This window comes from Felis catus, chromosome B3 (genome assembly GCF_018350175.1).
Source record: "Felis catus isolate Fca126 chromosome B3, F.catus_Fca126_mat1.0, whole genome shotgun sequence".
NCBI lineage: Eukaryota > Metazoa > Chordata > Mammalia > Carnivora > Felidae > Felis > Felis catus.
This window is the reverse complement of record NC_058373.1, coordinates 42446111-42469138: the sequence shown is the minus strand read 5'-3', so window position 1 is coordinate 42469138 and position 23028 is coordinate 42446111. Positions and strand designations below refer to the sequence as shown.

At 48.3% G+C, this 23028-nt stretch overlaps 1 protein-coding gene across 11 annotated transcripts in view; it reads left to right on the top strand.

Moving 5' to 3' along the window:
- Positions 1-23028, top strand: part of TLN2 (talin 2) — a 442548-nt gene that overhangs the window by 42449 nt on the left and 377071 nt on the right. The window lies entirely within an intron of this gene.

Below are 23028 nucleotides of genomic sequence, written 5' to 3'. Positions count from 1 at the left end.
GGAGCAACCAGACCTCCTTGGTTTTTGTGCATTTAGCAGGATGTTTAAATGAAGGTTATTCCACTTGACCCTGTGGAAATGTGTATGTTCTTGGAGGTTAAGGAGCACCTTGTCTGTAAAGCAAAGTCTAGCTAAAGGGTCTTGGCCTACGGAAACTTCTTTTGGCCTTACTCTTCTCCATAGATGGAAGGCACAACTTTATGTGCTAAAGTTGTGCTTCAAACCTCTAACATATTCTTAAACCTTAAGGAATTGGTGGTCTCCTCACCTCTGGGCCCTTGGGTTTATTATTTGCTCCATACAGTTTGGGAAATCATTATTCAGCCCTTGGTTGACAGTACAGTGGGAACAAGAGCGAAGTTGGGACTTAGGTGGATCCGGCTTTCACCTTCTGCTGTTTGGAGCCTGGGACTGGGGATGATTATGATTATAAGGCTCATGAGGCTTTTACACAACCACAAAAATAGTGCCTTAAGCAGTAACTAGAGGCTCCACAGGGTCCGTGGTCCTCTCCCTGCTGAGTTCCCCTGTGAAACCTATGACCCGAAAAAGGGTCTGGGGTGATCCCAAGAGCTTCAAAAAGAAAGGGCCTCCATCGAAAATCTTGCCTCCATAATGGGACATCCCTTCTGGGGAGGGAGGCTCCCCTGGCTGGCCAGGCCTGAACAGTCGAGTTGTCCCCACAGCTGTGCCAGCACATGGTGGATGCGGTTGAAGTCCTGCTTCCTACTTTAAATTTTCCTTCTGTACTCAAGAGAACTTAAAGCAGCATGGTTGCAATTTAGATGTAGTTGTACATGTGTAAGTGTTATGCATGTATATTCATAGATTTATAATATGCTACCTAATTAGGATTAGGGATCGTCAGTACCCTGCCCATGTGCCATTGCTTTGTCGTGCGCTGCACCCAGCAATAGCTACGGGATGAGGTCGCTTTGCTGCTGTTCGTAGGAGAGGCAGCCACAGCTCATCAATGGCAGTTACCATGTGTGACAGAAACCTCTTTTATCCTGGGCCCAGGCTGATGCTGAGACACAGGATACTTGATCTATGTTACCCAGTTTTTGCCGGTTGGATGAGCATGCCACCAGCCTTGGGAAGCCTCCGTGCGAACAAATGTATGTTTCTGGTGAATGGCCAAAGACCCTCACTGTGAAAAGCCACTTTACTCCTAATGGTCTTTGCCTCTTTGGGAGGGAGTTGTCCTGTGGGAATACGGAGATTTTTGGCCTGGATTCCAACTGAAAGGTTGCTTTGGAATGAAGTCAGAAGCCATTAGTTATGGGACAGTCAGGTGTTTTGTGTCTTTCTCTTCTAGCTCTCTCAGGGTTAACCGTGACCAAGGCTCATCTAGGGACAGCAACTCGTTGTGCTGTGACAGGAGCTCTGATACCATGCAAGGAAGAAGTCGAGGTGGAGGATTTCTGGGTTTGAAATCTAGGCAGGATAACCTTCCTGATCTCTTCATTCACTTAGTTCTGACAAGTTCATGTTTATTCACCCAACAGAAAATCGTAAAGAACCCACTGTGTGCCAGACAGTGTGCTATCTGCCAGGTTCATTCTCAATTTGATGTCCTTGCTCACCTTTCTCCTCCATCTCTGGTGTTTTTCTGTCCTACAAGTCTCCATTTGGGTCCCTGATGAAGTTGATTCTTTCCACCTGTGAGAGGTAGCCTACGCCTTAGGTTTTGGCATCTAATGCTGGAAAAAAACCCCAAGAAATTTATGGTACACCTTGTAATTAAACTTGAGATAGAGACCAAATTGTCCCTGATACTTCAATGTCTTCCCTTCTGGCTTCTCACAGGCCTAAGCATATGGGTAGCTTGTCCTCCTTGGGTGAGGTGCATCTTGAACTTGACGAGAGCACGGTTGTGGCTGCGAATCCATAAATAAAACTGGCAGAGCATTTTTTTCTGTAGACGCCTAGCCTAAGGTGTAGTAGAGTGGCCCTTGTGCCCAAGGTTGAGGAGGACTGTGCTGGCTGCCCTTCTCTGGGGAGTATTTCCATGGCAACCTCTATTCTGTCCTATGCTCCCCACCCCCATCTTGCCCTTGGCTATGGCCCCTTGAATCCACGTAACAGGAATTATTGACCACTTGGCGTTTCCTTCTGATGGGTCTTTCTAAAAAAGAGTTGCCCTGCAAAGCAACGTGTGATATCTGTGCCCATGTCGTAGCCTTTCACTAGCTGAGCTTCTTGAGGCTGTTTAAATCCTTTTTGGATCCTCCCCATGTGGTGCTCAGCAAATGCTGAAAACACACATGAATGACTCTTACAGCAAAGACTTTGCTGAAGGAAGCAGTCTATGAAACCAAGCTATTTCTCTTTTTGGGGAAAATGGCCCATGAAACAAAGCCAGGTTCTGGATGTAGTCATGTTGGTGTATGATAGATAACTTGTCCAAACACGTGGTCTGTGTCCTGCCCGTTTCCTATTCCAAATGCTCTGTGACAGCATTTCCTGGTGTGTGCTCTGTTGAACTGGTGATGTGTTGCATGTTGGTAAGTGCAAAAGGATTCGAATCCAAGCAGGGGTGGATTGGTCATGAGCTAGGAAGTCTTAAGGAGTCTGCTCCCAGTGACCTCCTAATTTTGTCTTGCATAGAGGGGGGTTCTCTAACAGGGGGGGGGAGCTTCAAGTGGACCCCCTCCTGAATACAAGTATAAAACACTGAGCTAAGTTCTAATTAGGTTTTTCAAAACGGCAAGTGCAGAGCTTGTCCGAGCCTTTAATGCGTGAATGTCTGAGGGATGTAGTACTGTTGCTAAACGTGTATTTATAGAATACTTTTTTTGCAAAAGAATCTCCTGGTGCTCCATTATTTCTCAGAGCGAGGCGTATATTAAGTACTCTGTGAATCAGAAAATTAGGGAATTAACTTCCCGGCTGGCTCGTACCAGCTCATGGGAGCTGGCTGTGTCTATTGTAAGGTTGGTATTTAGTGCCATTATTTTGGTGTCTTGAATTGGCTGTGGTGAGAGCTCTTTGACCACGGAACTTTGCAAACTTGCCCACAGTGAGGACCTGACTTGGAGCTTAATTTTGTCTGCTCCTTGGGCCAGTGGTGAAGAGATGATGCACGCTGGGAACATGAGTGACGTTAGAAATCTCGAAACCACTGTTTGCCTGAAAGGCTGACGAGGTAGAATTGTTGTTACTTGGGTACTTCTGTTCTTCTGAAAAATGGCTATGCTATTTCCTACTTCATAGAAGCAAAGTGTTTCTCACTGAAAATGCGCTGAAGTGTTTCAAGACTATGTACTTAAGCTTTGATACCAAAATAGAACCTTTTGCTACTAAAACATCACCATGAACTGTAAGTAGGTTAAAGCAACACATTTAATTTCTTTTTAATTTTTAAGTGTTTTTATTTATTCTTGAGAATGAGAGGGAGGGAGGGAGAGAGAGAGAGAGAGAGAGAGAGAGAGAGTGAGAGAGAGAGAGAGTGAGTAGGGAAGGGGCAGAGAGAGAGAGAGACAGAATCTCAAGCAGGCTCCAGGCTCTGAGCTGTCAGCACAGAGCCTGATGGGGCCTCGAATTCAGCAACTATGAGACCATGAGCTGAGCCGAAGTTGGACACTAACCAACAGAGTCCCCCAGGCACCCCAACACTTACTGGTTATGGAGGTCTGAGGTTCCCAAATCAAGGTGTTCACATCGCTGTGCCACCTCTGGAGCCTCAAGGAGAGACTCTGTTTCCTCACCTTACCTGGCTTCTAGAGGACACCGGCAGCCCTTGGATCATCCCTTACCTTCTGAACTAGCAGCATAGCATTTTCGAGACTTGGTCTCTGACCTCTGCTTACATTGTTGCATCCACTTCCTCCTGACCTTGACCCTTCTTTGAAGGCCCTTAATCAACTCTGCAGAGCCCCTTTTGCCATGTAAGGCAAAATAAGCACAGGTTCCATGGGGGTGGTGGACATCTTTGGGGGGCAGATGGCCTAACATGGTTAATTACTTGAATAACAAATGTTTCTTATATTCTCTGAAAAGCCACCTTAATAAATATCTTCTAGTATGTCTTCTGCTTGCAGTGTTTGGTTTTGGTCAATGCCCTTCCTGCTTCTTTAACTGGTTCTAATATAAAACTGCAGTTAGTTTTATTGTTAGAATTTGCGTTGGACGGTGCCTTTATTGGTGAAAGTATTGCATCCTTTGTCAAAATGTTAAAACTTGGGCAAAAGGAAAATCTGTTGGGCTGTGAACTAGCCCTTTATTAAAGCTATAACAGAGGGTTTATTTTTCTGCTAGGTTTTTATTCCCTGCTGTCTCAAGAGAGCTCATCAGAATCCACTAAAACGCCTAACTCCCAAACCCCAACATGAAAGACCATCGGGAGGAGAAGGCACTTGGGTTTGATTGCACTGCCCTCATTTTTCCTGGACTCACATGCTGGTTGGAGAGTCTGGGAATCAGTTGATAGGGTGCTGGTAAAATGGGTATCCGTTTCCAGCGGTTCACCTGTATAGGTGGTCAACAAAGCTAACCGTCCACTCAAGAAATCTTTGAGAGTCTCCTGATGGGAGTCTTGGAGGGACCTTAACAGCGAATGGTGTGGTAGAGAATGGTGACCTGGGGACAGAGCTGGCGTGGCCAGGGAGGGCTGAGGATGGGTATAGGGTGGGGGTATGGAGGAGGTGGGCAAGGTTAGGTCTTGGAGGTGCTACTGAGAGGACAAGATGAGGTGGTCTGAGAAGCGGTCTTTGTGGCCTTTGCTTTGAATGACAGGAGATCCTGGTTTCCCTTGCTGTGCCCTTGAACCTGAAAAATCCCATGTGAACCAAGTATTCAGATGGTCTTGGCCCTGTGGATGGTATAGTTCATGGCTATAATGTGAGAGATTTTTATAAAAGCACAACAATAGTAGTGTTGCAGCTTGTATAAAGCCTCTGTCTAGAAGCTTTTGTGAATTTTCGAACTTCTGAGTATTCCCTTAATAATTTACCCCGTAAAAAGCAATAATGCAGACGTTGGAGATTGTTATTCTGTTGATATTTCTACCTTGCAAAGCACCATCATTTCTTAGTCATCTCTACTTTGTGTCCATTCCCAACACCAGCACAAGGCTATCCTTGACTAGTTAAGTCAGTGATTCTTAATAGCAGTGTCCTGACTAACCTGTCACCACCAATTGTCAATAGATTTGCTACTAATTAGTGGTTAAGGGACTAAACTTTGTGGATGACCTGGAAAATGGGAAGCTGGATAATTGCTAGGAGTTTCTCTTTGTCTTGTATGGCTTTGGATATGCTTTGAGTGGGGCAGAAGGTGTAGAATCCGAGCCAGCTGCTGCTGTGGGTACCCTTCGTGCCAGAACCTGGCATGGGGACAAAGGGTTGTGTGGTATTGCCTGGCATCTGCAGTGTGTGTATGTGTGTTGGGGTGTGGCCTGAGAACACACTGGGTCTGTGTGAGGAACGACAAAGTCCCATGAACTACAATATATGTTTGGACAAAATTCTAGTTGCCAGTGCCCCTGGCCATGGCCAGAGTCCAGAGGAGAATGCTCAGTGTCAGCTGTACAGGTCAGCAGTTGAAGGAGTTTTGGGACAGGAGAGTGAATGCCACGTGTAGGGAAGTCAGGGAGGCCTTGTCGAAGAAACTGACAGCAGAACTAGAGGTGTTGAAATGCCCAGGAGGCAGTCCATCAAGTGAGTCCTATCTGACCCCAGGCCTCCAGAGAGCAGTTTTCATCCTTACATTGTGAGATCGAAACGCCTCTGGACTTGGCAAAAGTGCAGGGACCTATGGCTCTACCTTAGGAGGTCTTGATTCTGCATTGGCAAATAACTTCTCTCCCCACCCCAGGTGATTCTGGTGTTGATGCTAGGGTTGATGCCATGTTGCTTTGAGGCGGCTAGTGTGAGAGATAAAAAGTTATCACTGTATTATCGCTGGATCTCCTTAGGAGCAAACAGCTTTTCCTATGTACATGCATGTACAGGGATATAGACATACTCTGAAGTAGCGTTTGATTAGAATCAGGCTTTACATGTATAAATGTTGCTCTCTAAGAAGTCAGTGCTCAAATACTTAATGTGATAGTCTGACAGTCAAATGTCTTAGCTCTGCAAACAAGTGTCTTGGTCTTTTCTTGTTCTGGATACTTAGCTGTGAAGCCTGAAACTCCTGATAGGCACTGGGGAGCCTTCAAAGAGTGCTTACCTCCTCTTGAGCAAGCTCAGGTATTTTTGGATCTTCTTGTGTTGCATTTCTTGGTACTTGCTTTTGATTGTGTCTTACTGCCTTTGGTATTCAGATCCCATAAATACTTCCTGTTGTTGTACCTGCTGGAAAGCCAGCTAGAGCTTGAAAGAAGGCTTTCTTAAATTAAAGAGAGAAGACTAGTTAAAGAGTTTGGAAGAGCTGGGTTCTAGTCATGGTTCGGTATTGGTGGCTTGGATCATCAATTTTACATGACATTACATAAGTGACCGATACGTCACTTATACCATTAGATCTAATACTTTACAATAACTGATTATATAGGGACTGCATTAGGGGCTGCTGAGAATTCAAAGGCATGTAAGACCTGCTAGTTTCAAAGGATATTCTACGTAAGATAATTTGCAAATGACAGAAGTAACACAAGATGAGCCGTTAAAGTCCAGGAGCAAGCTAAAGAAATGAAATAATTGTTAGATGAATGGGGTAGATCAGTGTTTCCCAAACTCTTCTGTGGATCATCAGTTCTGCAAGATTGGCTTTCCTTCACAAATAAATTCCTAGGTCAGTTGAGTTTAGAAAATACTGGGTCAAACAAAACTAATCCATTTATTTATTGAACACTTTCTCAGAACCTTTAATGTCTATGATGAATGTGTATCTGTGTAATCTGCGGTTTCCCACACTTGTTTTTGGTACAAAAGCCCCTTAATTTTTTTTTTTTTAAGATCATAGACTAACCACTAATTCGGTGGAATGCAATTTGGGAAGTTGGTATTTTAAAAAGTTTTTTAATGTTTACCTTTGAGAGTGTCAACAGGGGAGAGGCAAAGAGAGAGGGAGACAGAGAAGCAGGTTCCAGGCTCTGCACTGTCAGCACAGTGCCCGACACGGGGTTCAAACTCCCAAACCGTGAGATCACGACTTGAGCCCAAGTGGGATGTTTAACCGACTGAGCCACCCAGGTGCCCTGGGAAGTTGGTATTAATGATACTGTGTTAAGAGTTTAAAGTGGGGACAGGTGGCTTCAATCTGGATAGGCAGAGGGGTTTGGGCAGAGTCTGGAGCATGGGCTGGATGTGCAAAGCTGCAGAGGGTGTGGGCATATACGGCAACAGCCAGTGGTATTGTCCAGACAAGTGCATGGACCCCTAATTTCTTACAGTGTTATCAGTCTCTATTCTCAGGAGTGTTCCACTGACAGAGTTCTCCCTTCCCAAGTGCCAAATCCCCTCAGGATATTAGGGGAACTCCCTTACTACCACCTCTGCTAGAGTGCTTCTTTATTTTTGCTCTTGCTGTAGCCAATAGAAAGGAGTGGATTTCTAGCCTCACCATTTCCTAACATGCTACTGTGAGGGGCTCATGGCCCCAAAATAGAACTTGGCTACTCATTGGTCACAGGGGGACAGGCCTGTGCTGCTAAGGTTGGCCCAGGGACAGACTGCACTCAGTCACCTGGGGCTGCCCCTCCCCAGAGCCACTAAGGCAGAATTCTCTGGAGAGGGGCCCAGGAATCTGTGTTTTTAACTATCCCCAAGGCCATGGATTTAGGACATGAACTTGTAGCTAAACCAGCATGGTTCTGCTGGGCCCAGTGAGCCTGCATAGACTCTCAACTTACATTAGATTCCCCTGGACCCCCTTGGGTCTAGAGTTAAACCTGGAGAAGGTTTGGGAGGCCCGTGTGCTGTGGACTCCAGGCCCACAGCAGTGAAAATTGTTGAGTACCCAGTTTTTAGGCCCAAATTTCATATAGCTTTTCTCAAACACTTACATTCCAGTCTTTATAGAATTAGGTAGCCACTATTGAATTGAATCTCTGTGTTGCAAATGGGGTTCTAGAAATATGGGACCATCTTCGAGCCATCCGAGGAGGGCACAGTCAGGCTTGCATTGGGGAGGGTCGAAGGACCTGGTCTCTGCATTCAGCTTATTCTGCGTGTGTTTGCAGTGCCCTCCGTCACGGAGCTCTCGCACAAAACTGGTGTGGAAAATGCGTTAGAGAGCTGACAGGTTGATGACTTGGGACGAAGCGCTGGAACACTTGAAATGAGTGGCAGGAAAAGGCATTTATGTTTCTGTCATGTGGCACAGATTAATGTTAATCAGAGATGCTTCTTTTTACAGGGCAGCATAGGTATTTCATGGAGAGAAAATACTAGAAATGAGGTTTCGGTGTTGGGAATAATGATTCAGGAAGGGGTCTCCAGGCTTACCCCTCTGTTAGCCCAAATCTGAAGCAAGAAAGTACTTGAAAAGTGCCCCACCAGAACCCAAGGACTGACCTAGTTTAAAGTGTGAAAATGCAGTGTATCCTCTTACCAGATGAGAAAGAGCATGCTCCATCTCACAATTCCTTTTATTTGTCTAGGGGGCTGCTTTTTTTTTTTTTTTCTTTTCGGAGGAAGAGGGCATTATTTATATCGTTTTGCAGGGCAACTGGCTTCTTACTCTATTTTATATTCCTTGGTGGTATCTGAGCTTCTCGCGGTTTTAGGGGAAATTGGCTTTTGACGTGAAGCAACAATGATAACCGATTTTAATATAAAATACTGAATGCTGGGTATTAAACTGTATGGCAGTAGGAAAAATAGTGTGTCACAGAGCATTAGTTTTCAAGGCTTAAAATGAAGTGGCTTAACTTACCAAGAGAAGCCTTAGAGGTGGACCACCGCTTAAAGGAGGGGCCCAGATGGATGGTGGGTGACGAGTGCCGGCGTGCCTGGTGCCGTGGTTTCTCATAAGGGGTCTAAGCAAGCCTTGCGTGTAACCGAATGCTTTGCTTCTGACAGATAGTTTGTGCCAGCGTTTGGTCCTGATAGCGACATTCCTCCTTCTCATGCCTCCCTCCCCGGCTAGGAGCCTAGGGGCGGAAGGCGGTGCTTGATCAGACAGAAGGGAGGTGCACTGGCTGAAGGCAGAAGAGTTAAGAAATCCCAGCACTTGGTCTGTCAGGACTAGTTTAAAGTCAGAGCCACTGGTCCCAGAGTGCCAGTTGTCTTTAAAAATGAAAACCACAGGGACGCCTGGGTGGCTTGGTCAGTTAAGTGTCTGACTTCGGCTCAGGTCATGATCTCACCGTCCGTGAGTTTGAGCCCCGTGTCGGGCTCTGTGCTGACAGCTCAGAGCCTGGAGCCTGTTTCAGATTCTGTGTCTCCCTCTCTCTCTGCCCCTCCCCTGTTCATGCTCTGTCTCTCTCTGTCTCAAAAATAAATAAATGTTAAAAAAAAAAAAATGAAAACCACAGAACCTTGGCCAAAGCCATGCATAGCAAGGACAAGAGAAAGTTGAAAAGTGGCTATATTTTCCACGGCTGAGTAGTCACAATTAAACATAGGTGGTTCCATGATTTCCTGTCTTTTATTTTCCTTGAACGCTACTCCCACTGTTGTCTTCATTGGGTCCTGCAGAATCTCCACTCTGGCTAGCTAGCTTCCTAGCTGACCTCCCAGTGTGTCGGGGAAAAGTCCCCTTGACCAGAATGTTCTTCGTACTCCTTGCCAACTACCCTTAAATACCAGACCATACTCTTCGAGGGAGTGGAGGCAAGAAAGTGGCATCGCTCAGGTGTGCTAGAGTATTAGAGGGACAGCTGACGGAGCAGGTAAGTTCAGCAGCTGATCCAAATCACTGTTAATACAAGGCAGATACCTTGGTGAACTTGGGAGCAAGTTCAACTTGTGTATAAACAGCATAGGTAGACCCCTACAGAATCTACAGTTGGGAATTCAGCTTTGTTTCCACCTAACATGATTTTGTGAGCATTCCTCTACATCGGAAAGCCTCGGGTTCTTGACAAACCTGAAGATTCCTGAGCCCCATTGCAGGCCAGGAGTGGAATCAGGATGGGAATGGGAATCACTGGTATTATTCTGAGGCATCGAAGGTTAGAAAATCACTGCTTCAGAATACCCCTAATAACACCGCAACCCCCCCCCCCCCAAGCCCTGCCTCAGCCCTTCTGGCCTTGAGGGGTAATTATGCCCATTTAGTGGTCTGGTCAGGCCAGGGACAGGGTGGGCAAGTAGGGGCTGAGGAGAATCGGGATTTTTAAGAGGACCTGTCTACAACAATCCCGATGGCTGGGCCAGGCATTGACCGGTGCTGAGCCAAGGAACATGTGCTGTTGCCCCCAACCAGTCTTGGGACCCTTTCGAAGGTTTGTATTTTGTAGTCCTGGACTGTGCCTGTATTTTCACTTCTAATTGTGCAGACCAGAACCATATATGAGGTTCCTAAATCTTCTTGTGGGTCAAACACCTTCCCTGCCCCACCGCTCCCTCCATCTCGAGGCAGGTGACCTGCAACTTTGGGTCAGATGTCTACTTGACATGGCCCCTGGCCTGGGTTCTCCAGAGTCGGGATGTATGGCGCTGTGTCCCACTGTGTGAGCAAGTGGGCAAGAACTCGATGTCCGAGTCCCGGGCGTTGAACTTGTTTTTTCTCTCTTCATTGTCTTTCATCTGTGGTTGGGCCTGTTCATTTGCCTGAAGGCCAGTTGTGGGTCCTAAGGCTTGGTTGCTGCTTTGTTACAATGACAGAGCTAGTGTGGGGCTGCCAGCCGTGGATCCTGCCACCCTGGGGACCTCCCTGATGCCTGTGGGGATGAGCTGCTGGGGGCTGTGTTCCTGGAAGGTGTTACAGACCATTGAAGCTTGGGCCTAGGATGGTGCTGGGCCCTTAGAATACACAGAGGGAAAGGGGAAAGTGGGGAAGGAGTGGTGCTTCTGCAGGACGTTTTGAGGCCTGGTTGGGTGGGACCAGGTGGGCACGAAGAAGTGGCCTTGAGCGACAAGCGTGCTCCTTCCTGGGCCATCTGTTCACTTGTGTCGTGCTGATCGAGTTTCCCTGGAAACCGATCCTTAGCCGCAGATACCTGCTCCATGAGGTTGGAGATGAATTAGACCTCAGAGAGGGAAAAGCCTAGCTAACTGGCAAATGGGAAGAGAATTGGCTAGTTGGGGGAAAAGAAGGCAGTAAAATACACATAACAGAAAATTGAGCGCTTGAGCCCCTGAGTACATTCATTGCCAGTGTTGTGCCAACATGACCGCTTTCTGTCTCCAGAACTTGTTCATCATCCCAAACTGAAAGTCCATACCCAGTAGACAGTACGTCCTCATGCACCCACCTCTCTGCCCCCGGCAACCACCGTTCTACTTTTTGTTGCGGTGAGTTTCTGTATTCTGTACCTCATGAAGTGGAAATAGAAAATATCTTAGGGGCGCCTGGGTGGCGCAGTCGGTTAAGCGTCCGACTTCAGCCAGGTCACGATCTCGCGGTCCGTGAGTTCGAGCCCCGCGTCAGGCTCTGGGCTGATGGCTCAGAGCCTGGAGCCTGTTTCCGATTCTGTGTCTCCCTCTCTCTCTGCCCCTCCCCTGTTCATGCTCTGTCTCTCTCTGTCCCAAAAATAAATAAACGTTGAAAAAAAAAAAAAGAAAATATCTGTCCTTTGGTGTCTGGCTTCCGGTGCTCCGTTCACATTTGTCTCGAGATCGTAAGTAAGCCTTCTGAGTAAAGGAGAGGAGAATGGGCTTTTCTCTTGCGTGGAGGCAGCCCTCCCCCTCCTTCTGCTCATCCTTGGCCAGAGTGGCCAGGCCAGTGTTCTGCGTTAGCTAATCCTTGGTGTGGAATGAGCCGACAGCTGGGGGCTCCCAAAATTTGCTTCCAGCTGTTGTCAGGCTTTAGTGTTTTCTTGAGAATGTGGAACTGAGGTTGCCAGATAAAATAGAGGCTTTACAGTTGAATTTAAATTTCTGATAAACAGCAAAAAATTTAGTAGGTGTCCCGTATACTGCATGGGGTCATATGTGGGAGTTACTTGTGGTCTCTCTGCAGTTGAAATTTAACTAGGTATCTTGCATTTTTTATTTGCCAAAACTTGGGCAACCCAATGAATACAAAACAACGCATCATGTATTTAAAAAAAAAAAAAAACAAAAAGGCCAGTAGTTAGCTACAAAGATCTCAGAAGATGGGTGGAGTTTATGGCAGGTTGAGAGAGGAAGGTGATTGGGCTTGGGGTAGAAAATAAAAAACTTGGATCCCAAAAGGGGTGTGTGTGTGTGTGTGTGTGTGTGTGTGTGTGTGTGTGTGTGTGTGTGTTTTAAGATCTATTTGGTGGGGGGAGAGAGAGAGCCAGAGCGGGGGAAGGCCAGACAGAGAGGGAGAGAGAAAATCCCAAGCAGGCTCTGTGCTGTCAGTGCAGAGCCCGACACGGGGCTTGAACTCACAAACTGCGAGATGATGCCCTGAGCTGAAATCAAGAGTTGGCCACTTCACTAACTGAGCCACCAAGGTGCTTCGCTCCCCGAATTGTGTTTTCAAGTAATTGCATAGACTTGTGTCGGTTCTACGATCTGCATGTGGCAGGTGCCCCAAAGCAGGAGCCCTAATCTAAGGTCACTGACTCGTGTGTGGGTGCTGGGATACCTGCTAGTGGGGATCCAGGCGGAGTGTCAGAGGGGTTCCCCAGAGCCAACTTTGTGTCTCCTTGGCCGTGGTTTCTCGTTGACTGATGGAGCCGGCTGTGGAGGGGTGATGTCATGTAGTGTGAAAAATTGAAACTCGATGCTAAGTTTCTCTCTTGTCCCTTCACGTTCACCAGTGGACCTCGGATTTGTTCTTTTTGGTGGTACTTGGAATCAGCATTCACAGTGTAAATTCCACAAAAATGCAACTGATGATGAGTGTTTGCCTTGAGTAAGTCAGGCCGACGCTGAATCATTTCTTCTGTTCTCTGCCTGGCTGTTTTCACTTACCCCTCCCCCTTGGATTTTGGTTCCTGGGGCTGGCTGGCTTTTTCCTCAGTATTTTGGAGGAGAGAAAATAATAGTTTTCAGCATTTGCAACCAGTGTGAGCCCTTCCTGTAGCTGGTGGTGGGTAGGTGGAGAAAATCAACGTTGGCTCTGTTTTCCAGAGGTCAGGCCCACCTGCAGATGGGGAGCCCTGGTCCCCAGGAGCCTGCAGAAGAGCTGAGGGGGGCTGCCTGCAGAAGAGGCCTCCTGAGGCTCCAAGGACACTGGTGTACCTGATACTGTGTTAACAGCAAAGGCATACACAATTTATTTTGGGGTTTTGAAGTCCTAGCAGTTTGTGGCTCCTTTTGGCCTCTTTCTTCCCCAAGGGACTACGTGATATTTAATGACTCAACCCTGATTGTACTCCGGATGTTTCCTTTCCACTGATGTCAGTTTATAGAGCAGTCCTCAAGCAAATATTTGTGGGAGAGGGAGGCAGAAATACAAGGAAGAAGGGAAGCCTCTGGGACCCCCGAAGTGGGCTTCCACTGCTGCTCCCCTGTGCTGGGGAGGCCCTGACACGTTGATGGACAGTGCTGCCGGCTTCTGGGTTTACTGGAATGTTCCGGTTGGCTGTGCTGAAGGGCACCTCGGTGCCTGTCCTCTTCAAGGCTGCTTGCTCTCTGGCCAGGTGCCCCTGCCAGGATGTGGGGACCTGGCTGGGAATGCTTGCTGGGATGTGGGATCTTTCTTAGGTCCAGTGGTTAGGGATGGAGGGTAGGGCAGGGGCCTCCACGTGAAGACTTGAGAAGTTGGGTGCTGCATCTGTGCACCACCTCCACTGGTCTCCTTATGCTTCACCTCTGCAGAACTTGAGCTTGACCCTGGGAGGCCAGGGCAGGGGCATGAGCAGATGTGGAGTTGGGAGCATTGAGGTCCAGCTCCTTAGTTTGACCCAGATCCTGGAAGGCCGGTTTCCTTGATTCAGCGCTTCAGAGGAAGAGTGGCCTAGGGTAGCCTCCTAAGGACTGAGCTCCTTACGATAGCTCTCTGAGGAGGTGGCTTGTGTAGCATGCTTCCCAAGGCCCTGCCTTCCTCTGATGGCGTCGGATGCAAGTGGGGTCCGGGACAGGAGAGCTGGATGCTCGAATCTTGTTTTCTCCCTCTGCCTGCCTCCGCCTCTCCTTCCCTCTAGATGGGTTGATTGCCTGCTTCTGCTCTTCCTGAGGGGCTGACAGCATCCAACATGCTGGGGAAATCGTTGACATTGGGGGTAACGTGTCGGTAGTTAGGTCTGTTACTAAGCACAAGGAATTTGAGCCAACAAATAACTGTTTTTAAAGAAAACAGCCGTACTTGCTGTTCTTTGAAGGTCTGCTATGGGCAAAGGGATGTGGCACCTGCTGAGAGAACTATGGAAGCATTGACACCCTGACTCTGCCTGCAGGAGTCTGTGAGGAAATAAGGAGACCAGATCCCTGCAATTTGCAGGTCTGGGAAGACGTCCCCAGCAGGAAGGGGGAGGGAAGGGGGGAGTGGGGAGCACCGGGCGGGGGGGATGGGGGGGCTCAGGGAAGTACGGCTTCGGCTGGGCCTCGAGTTGTCTCAGATGTCAGAAGGCAGTTGAGAGCGTTCTGGGTGGCAGAGACAGAAGGAACAAGGACCGGAAGGTGGCGAGGCGCAGCGGCGAGAGGACCGGCTAGCACAAAGGTGGTCAGAGCGCCGGGGCCGTGAACTGATAGGGTGGGATTTATTTGTTATTTTACTTCGACAACTTGACTAGTGCCAAGTTGGATGTACATTGGTCACTGCAGAAACGATGAACCTATGCCTCTTGCCCCTCCCCTTCAACTTGGGCAGTTATCACTGCACCAGAACCCCGTCTGGAAGGCCTCCAACAGGCTTTCACTGGCCAATTCTTACAGGTTGATCTCCGGCTGTCCTCCATGTTTTTGCCGTTGATCATCCTTTTCACTTAACGCCTTCTCCTTTTTGCCGCTAGAACACATTACTCCCCCGAATTGACTTCTCCTGGGACCTTTCCTTCTTGGCCACCCCTCCTGTCTCCGGCTTGTATCCACATTCTCCAGGCTTCTGTCCTCCAAGCTCACTTCCTTCCCTCACCTGCTCCCTGTGCTGAGGGCTTTGTCCCACACCCAGGTCCCCTGGTGTCCCTGTTGGCTGTCTGCCGTTGAGCAAGCACCCTCATCCACACCAGTGTAGCCAGCCCGGCTCCTGAGGGGATAGAAGTCTGCACTTGTGAACCTCTGAAATGTGAAGAACTGGAGAGGATTCCACAAACATCTAATTAAAATCCCCCTGGAGGTACGCTCCAAGGGAGACAAATAATAGCCTGGGATCTTCTAGTCAGTACCTGCTTCCCCTCCAGCCTTGTGTTTTCCAGAGCCTCATCCTTTGAAAGCTCTGAACGAGCTCTATATCCAGGAAGGCCAACACCCTACTGTCCTTTTGGGTAACTTCAAATATGCTATGTTCTTCGGCATCATGCTTCCTGGCAATTTGAGGAGGGGCGACGAGCATCTTACTAGATTTCCAGAGTTGCGGTAGCAGCGGCCTCAGCCAAACAGGAGGCAGATGTGCTCTTGAGTCGATCCTCCCCATGGCTGAGAATGCGGGGCTGGGCCCAAGGGATTTGAGTGTTCTCTGGGTCGGCGTCTTGCATTGGCGACTTTGAATTTGACACCCCTGTCACACAGCCAGTGCCTGGAAACCCTGAAACTATTCTTGGTATTCATAATTCACATCGGGTAGGCTTAGGTGGTATTTATAGCACTCCCCAAGACAAGTTACTGCCAGAGGAGGTAGTGACGCTTATCAGGTGCAGTGTAGGAGACACAGGGCTGAATCCATGACTTTGCTGGCTAATTTTAGATTCCCAGGGGTTGGGGATGGGAACGAGGGCTTATCACATAAGTCTGTATGCTTTCAGAGGCTCTGATCGCTCTGGGAAACTGGAAGTACAGATATTTGTGGCCCTTTGTGTTTCTGGGGCTTGGTGTACCCCCTGTGCTATTGCCTCCCTGCCCGGCTTCTCTCTAGCTCTGCCCGTTCTTGGTGCTCTGCTGCACGAAAGCGGGCATCTAGCCCTCCTTGACATGGTAGCGTTAGGCCACCAAGCTGTGGTAGGAGGATTCGGAGTGCGAGAGGACTTAACCAGCAGGACGTCGTGCCTTCTAAACTGTCCTATAACCTGAGAATGTTGGAGGAGCTGTGGAGTTTGCCCATGCACCGTAGTGTAGTCAAGGGGGCTCTCCTTGGGGTTTCCCGGAGATTTTTGAGCTGTGTATTCTTCTAACGCAGAGGAGCCGGGCCCCTCTTCCTCAGGGGTCAGGCCTCGCTGGCAAAAGAGACTCTTCAAATGGATCCGCCTCCCTGGGAGAGTGGCTCTGTCTGGGGAGAGTTCCTGCCGCGAACAAGATGTATGGGAGTGTGGAGGGGCAGGAGGCCGGCCGGTGCGTGTTGGTGCTCTGTGCTGTGTTTATGCAGCCCTGACAAGCAGAGGACCTTGACAAAGGGGAGGTGTGTGGCAGTGAGTCTCGGGCAAGCGCTTGCTTGCACGTTGGTGGGGGCCAGCTGCCATGTGGAGGAACCCGGGGAGGGTTGGAGGGAGGGTGGCCAAGTCCTTTTTTGCCTCATCTGCTGCTTGGCTCTAGGTGGGCCTCTCATCGGTCGTCTCCTGCCTTGAGCACCCAGGACAACTTCTCTGTGGTGGTTTTTTTGTGGGTGGCTTGTAGTGACTTGAGCTATCCATCCTGGTGTAAATAGCCATAGTTTGGAAGCATATCTTGCAGAGAGCTGGAGAGAAAGGTTTCCTCAGATGATAGTGTCAGCACCGTCCGGTCTGATTCACTCTTCCTCACCGTCCGTTGTTGGGCCTTGGCTTCCCCTTCTTGGAATTGGGAGAGATTGATAGGAGGCAACAATGGAGCCTTTATTGGCTGCCGGCTCCCGGAGCAGCCCTGCTGTGGCTGTGCTGGCATCGTCATCAGAGCAAGGGCTTGCCGAGGGATGGCTAGTGGGGACAAAGCTTGCTTTTGTGCCCGAGTCCTTTTTCCAGTTTCTGTGCGTGCTGACGACCAGGCAGGGTCATCCTCCCGCCTCTCCGCTGACGACTTGAGATGGGTGTTAGAGATGGTAAGTTTGCAGTCTGTCATGTTGGGGACCTGGGTCCCTCTGCGCTTCTCATGTCTCTGTCTGAGTTGGGTGTAATGAGAAGTGACAGGCTGATCATCCAAAGAGACGTGTCTGGTTGGTTCTGTTTTTTCCGTCCCATTTGTGGCATGCCTCTGAAATGTCTACCTGTGGGTAAGATACTACCTGAGTAAGAGATGGGAGGTAGATGCGGGGTTGAGACGTTCTCTCCTGCCTCCAGACCTCCTCAGCCAGCAGCATGGGTATGTTCTCTTTGTCCCTTGCTAGTCCCGCCCTGCTCCCTGGTGACCGGTGGACGTGATGGAAGTGCTTAAACCACCATGCAGAGAGTCTGCTAACTCACAGGGTCACCTGGTACAGCTCTGTTTGGAAAGCACTGGTCTGGTTCTTAAACAAACCAAAAAACCCCAATTGGCTCTTTCTACCTTCCAGGCCAGAGAAATAATTGAATAACAAAACATCAACACATCTTATTCAAGGAAGGTGAAGTATTTTTTAAACTAGTAAGTCTACCTTTCAACCATTCCTTGAGCCTTGAATATCCTTTGAAATTGGCCTCAAACAGAGGGGCCTTTCTTTCAGCAGGTTAGAAGCTCTGATGGAGTTTGCCGCCGGCCCAGGAGCGGCCTGATGAGCACAGAAAAGGGAGGGTCCAAGTGTGGGCAAGACCCTGCCTGAGTTAATGAAGTAATGGTCTAGGACCTTCTTCTTTGGTAGGAGGTCCGCATGGGGGGTTGGTATGTCTTGTCAACAAAACCAAATCGTGGAACAAGCATTGCAGGCGATGGTTTCCCAAAAGCTCCCAGGAGAGGGCCGGGTGGCAGGGACTGCTGTGATGCTCTGTGCTGTGCACAGCTGATCCTCCCTTGGCTTCAGTCTCCTGAAAGGCCTGTGGGCGGTCCAGTTAGGGTAAGGCTTGGAGTTGGCTGTTGGCAACCCTGTGTTAGGGGCGTCTGGACTTACTGAACCAGTGATGGCTCTCCCTGGACCTTCAGGGTGGAGAGTCCCAGCCTGGGAGTTGGCAGATACAGGTGTTGGAGAGCTATCACACCTCACAGATGCAGGGCAACCTGCTTCATTGGAGGGGATGTCATTTTTAGGAGAAGGGTGGCGTAAGTGCTGAGTGATGGGAGATGAGCAGGAAGAAATGGCCTTGAGCTGTGGGTGTGGCTCTTGTTAGCTGGTCTTGGCCTCCCTTCTGGACCGTAAAACACAAAGCCAGCTTGGTGCGAGGCTTTGGTGGGAACGGGAACCACATGGAGGACGGATGGAGGCTGCAGGCTGGACTGTATTCTCTGACTTCTCTTGCCCTCTTGCATTGCTTTGTGTCTCATCTTTAATTGAAATGCCCTTGTTAGGAAATCCAGCTCTGGTGAAAAGCCATCCTGACCACAGAACAGCCACCCCCGTAGCAAGGAGGAGGATGTGGAGAGAGACACTAAAACAACTTGAGGCTCCCAAGATTTTTCTTTCTGTTGTACAGTTGGGCTGTCGGCGGTGGCCACAGGCCCTGTGGCTAGTTGGAGTATTGATTCCTCTACAGAGTAGGGGTACCTCTTGCCTTTCCCCCAGCCCCGTGGCTCTGGTAACCCTTTTCTGAACATTTTTTTTGATGTTTTTGTAGCATCTTTGCACTCTCCAATGTTCCTAGTGAGAAAAAAAAAAAAAAAGATAAAAGTCTCTGCTGAATTTAATAAACTCCTTAAAACTGTCCCTCTTCTGGAGCAAGGCTAAAGCCACCCACTGACTTCCCCTCTTTCTGACCCCACTTCTGGTGGCTGAGGAGTGATGAGGCCCTTGGTGGTGTTCCCCTCTGAAACCTTTCTTCCCTTCCTCCTTGCCTTCTTCAAAACGAATTACAGCTCCGTTTTTTGGGTCTGGATGCTGAGAACCGGTGTTACTCAGTGACCGGTCCCGTGAGTACAGGCTGTAGCCCTCCCGGCTGGGGGGCCTGGCAGGGATTTTCCTGCTGTTGGGTTTCCCCGAGTTACTTGTGCCTCGGCACCCAGTGCCTCTCCCGGTTGGCACTCCACGCTTAGTGGCAGAATAAGAAAGGTGTTCAACGTTCGTAATAGTTGTCTTTTGAGTTCTTAGAATGCATCTCCATTTTCTGAAATACTTTCCTTTGTAAGTGTGATACTACCTGGAAAGTGAAGATTGATTCAAGTAGAGTTTGGTCACCAGGGAGTTTACCTTTTGTATCACTCCCCCTGCCCCCTCCCCCCCCCTTTTTTTTTTTTTTGTCAATGCAATTGGGCTGTATTTTAAGTTCTGTCAGACTTGGGAGATGTGTTTAGCTGCAAGCACTCTTCAGTCTGTTAGGGAACCCGGCTACTTTGGCTCCAAGTAAATAATTACAAACGTGGTGTTGTACAGGATCACTTGTTTTCTTGTTAGCAGCCAAATCTCAAGCATTCTTGGAAGGTCTGATGAAATGCTCATTTTAAATGCAAATTCTTTGCACAGTTAGGAGGAAAATGAGATCCTTCTGGCGCTCAGCACTCACTCAGCATTTTTGCCATTCCTTCTGATGGCTGAGGGGAGGGCTCGTGACTAAATCCTTGGGCATTTTTGTTAGGAGTTCAGATTTGGGCTTGCTGAGAAGAAGCCTTGCTTTGGGACATTAACCCTCTATTGGCATCTGGTGTTGGCCCTGCCTGCCCCCTCCACAGTCTTTGGATGACCTCTCTCATTTGGCTTATAGGTGACGTGTGTACTAGGAAATTTGGTGAGTGATTTTAGTTTTTGTGGGAGGCAAATGAAATGTGTTAAACACTTGAGCTCCTGGAGTACGTGGTTTTTGCCTTTTGCCTTAGAAGTCCAGCTTCTCTCTTGATTCTCCTTCTGGATGTCCTCTCCCACTTGGCTGGTTAGCCCAGCTACTCTGTCCCAGCTTGCGATCCAGAGCACCCTTGGCCTAGTGCAAAATGGGGACAGTTAGGATTCCTTTGCAGCGTGGCTGGGTGGGTGGTTCACTGTCCTGGGCCGTATGAAAAACACATGGACAATGACAAATTTAAGGAGGTGCTTAAAGATGTTAATCCTTTCCCCACATGAGACAAGTTAAATTCCTTTTTTTCTGAAAGTGAGCCTTGTACCTGGAAAACCGCTTCTGACTCTAGAAGTTCTTGGGGTCTAGAGGTGAGTTGCATATGCAGGGGCTCAGCCTCTCGGTTATCGGGCTTCTTTCATGGGAGGCTCGTTTTCAGCTAGAGCCAATAGGCAAGGCTTGGGGAATGGCTAGGAGGTGGCAAGTTGTCTCTACCCATAAAGGAATGACTTGATACTGAGTCTACCCCCTAAGCTGTCTCTTGGTTGCTTACACGTTTTTGCAAAGCAGACGACAGAATTTGAAATGAAGTTCCCACGTTTGTCTTGAGTTGGCTAATGGCAAAGCATCATTTTAGAATTGGAGGGAGATCCTCAGGTCCAGGAACTGTCTGCTTTTCATTTCTGTGAACTGGGAGGTGACCAGGGACTTGTTTTGTGGGTAGTGATACAGGGAAACAAGCTGTTTTCATCACGGTTCCTCCTCTCCATGGAAATGAGACAGGGCTGAGAGAGAAGACAGGTAGGGAAATGCCCCTGAACAAAAGTCTTAAAGTCAGAGATTGTAGCTTCAGGCTTGACCTGCTATACTGGAAGGCTTTGAGAAATAACAGTTAAATCCCATTTAGAAGGAGCAGAATCTCTGAAATAAGCCAACATCTGTTGAGTGATTGTGAACCAGAAACCTAGGAATTCGGATACTACGTCCAGACCAAGCAGCCTATCGGGAGAAGACTTAGGACTTGGCCGCAATGTTCTCCCAGCTTCCTGTATTTTTTTTAATTTTTAAAAAGTTTTAATGTTTCTTTTTGAGAGTGAGAGAGCGAAAGAGACCGCATAAGCAAGGGAGGGGCAGAGAGAGAGAAGGAGACATAAAATCTGAAGCAGGCTCCGGGCTCTGAGCTGTCAGCACAGAGCCCATCGTGGGGCTCGAACTCACAAACTGCAAGATCATGACCTGAGCTGAAGTCAGACACTTAACTGACAGAGCCACCCAGGGGCCCCGATGCTTCCTGTATTTTTAATAAGGGTTCTGACCGCCATGCATTGGGTTGGATCATTGTGTTGTGGAGGCTGCCTTGTGCCTCTTAGGATGTTAAGCACCGTCCTTGACCTTTCTCCACTAGATGCCAGGAACATATATTGCCACCCCACCTTCAGTTGTGACAGCCAAAAATGCTAAATATGCCCCGTTTGGGGACAATTCTTTCTTCCCAGTTCACAACCCAACCAGTGTTTTAGCTGTATATGGTGACCCTGGGAATTCATAAACACAACTCTTAGATAGCATGAACCCTTTCCTCTTTTGCTTTGAAATGTGAAATACGCAGCTAAAATAATGTTTACTAGACCTCTTAGAGTAGACAAAACTGGCTCAAAGGCCTTTTACGGGAAAGTGGTAAACACAGTTGTGAACTGAATTGCATTGTGTTTGGGATGACTGTTCTCCCTTGAGTAGGTTGATTGTGGTTTTCTCCTTAGATTTTGCACACGGAGGACTTGTCTCTTAAGCAGCTTGTCCTTTTGATTTTAGCTGATGGTTGTGGATGAGGACCATGTGTGTAGTGAGTAGGGGAGAAGTCAAAATCCTCCGAAGGCGAAGGAGATGTTGCCAATCGGAAAACGGTGACAGGTTGGACAGGTGGACAATCGGAAAATGGTGACAGGTGACATTTTGCAAATGGGGTAAGCTTGGAAGAGAACACTTAACAAGTTAAACTTATGTAAATACAGAGCAGATGTGCGAGCAGACTTTTGAAGTAGACCATGACTTTATGAATTAAGGAGTTGGGGTGAATCTGTGGATGCACAGGGGTAGGTAGCTACTCCCCCCCTTACCCCCCCCCCCCCCAAACCCTGAGAGGCCAGAGACCTGGTTTCTATACCTAGCCTGCCTTCCACTCTCTTGGTCAAGTCACCAAATGTATGGACAGGTTTCTTATCTGTAGAAGGAAGGGCAGAGCCAAGATCATGCTTCCCGGGGAAGTGCTGGGTGGTAAAGCTGGGTATAGGAGACCATAGGAGAAACCTAAGACTGTTACTGGAGCCTTAATTTTACTCAGTAAATTTGGAAGACACAAGGTTATTTTTGAATGAAAGCAAGCAGGCACATATTGAACAAGTGCAAAATTTGCATGATCTGAATTTAAGCTAGAACATCGAACTTGATAAATGAAGGCAATCTCATGCTTGCTGTGAATTGCTTCTCAGTGCCAGGTGCTCCTCCCACTTTTTGGTGGAATTCTGGCAGAGTTTGATGAGCCATGGGCCAGGGATCTCAAATTATTCATCTAAAATTTCTGGTTGGAGCAAAGAAGATCTATCTTTGGTGTAGAATCAAGGGTAAGTGCACACACTCAACAACAGAGACAACGATAGTAAAGGGTTTCTAGCCTTTAAGAGTTCAGGTACTTCTGAGGGCACCTGGGTGGCTCAGGTGAGCTACCAAAACTCTTGGTTTGGGCTCACGTTATAATCTCCTGGTTTGTCAGTTTGAGCCCCACATCGGTCTCTGCATGGGCAATGCAGAACCTGCTTGGGATTCTCTTTCCTTCTCTCTTTGTCCATCCTCTGTTTCTGCTGGCTCTCTGGCTCTCAAAATGAATAAACTAAAAAAAAAAAAAAAAAATTCAAGGAGCACCTGGGTGGCTCACTTGTCTCAGCGTCCAACTTCAGCTCGGGTCAGGATCTCACGGTCTGTGGGTTCGAGCCCCCACATCGGGCTCTGTGCTGACAGCCTGCTTCGGATTCTGCCCCTCTCTCTTTGGCCCTCCCCTGCTTGTACTGCGTCTCTTTCTGTTTCACAGATAAACAAAACATTACAACAAATCTGAAATACTCCAAAGTTTGCCCTTCCTTCCTTTCTGGCTTAAATGGGAAAGCTTCTGG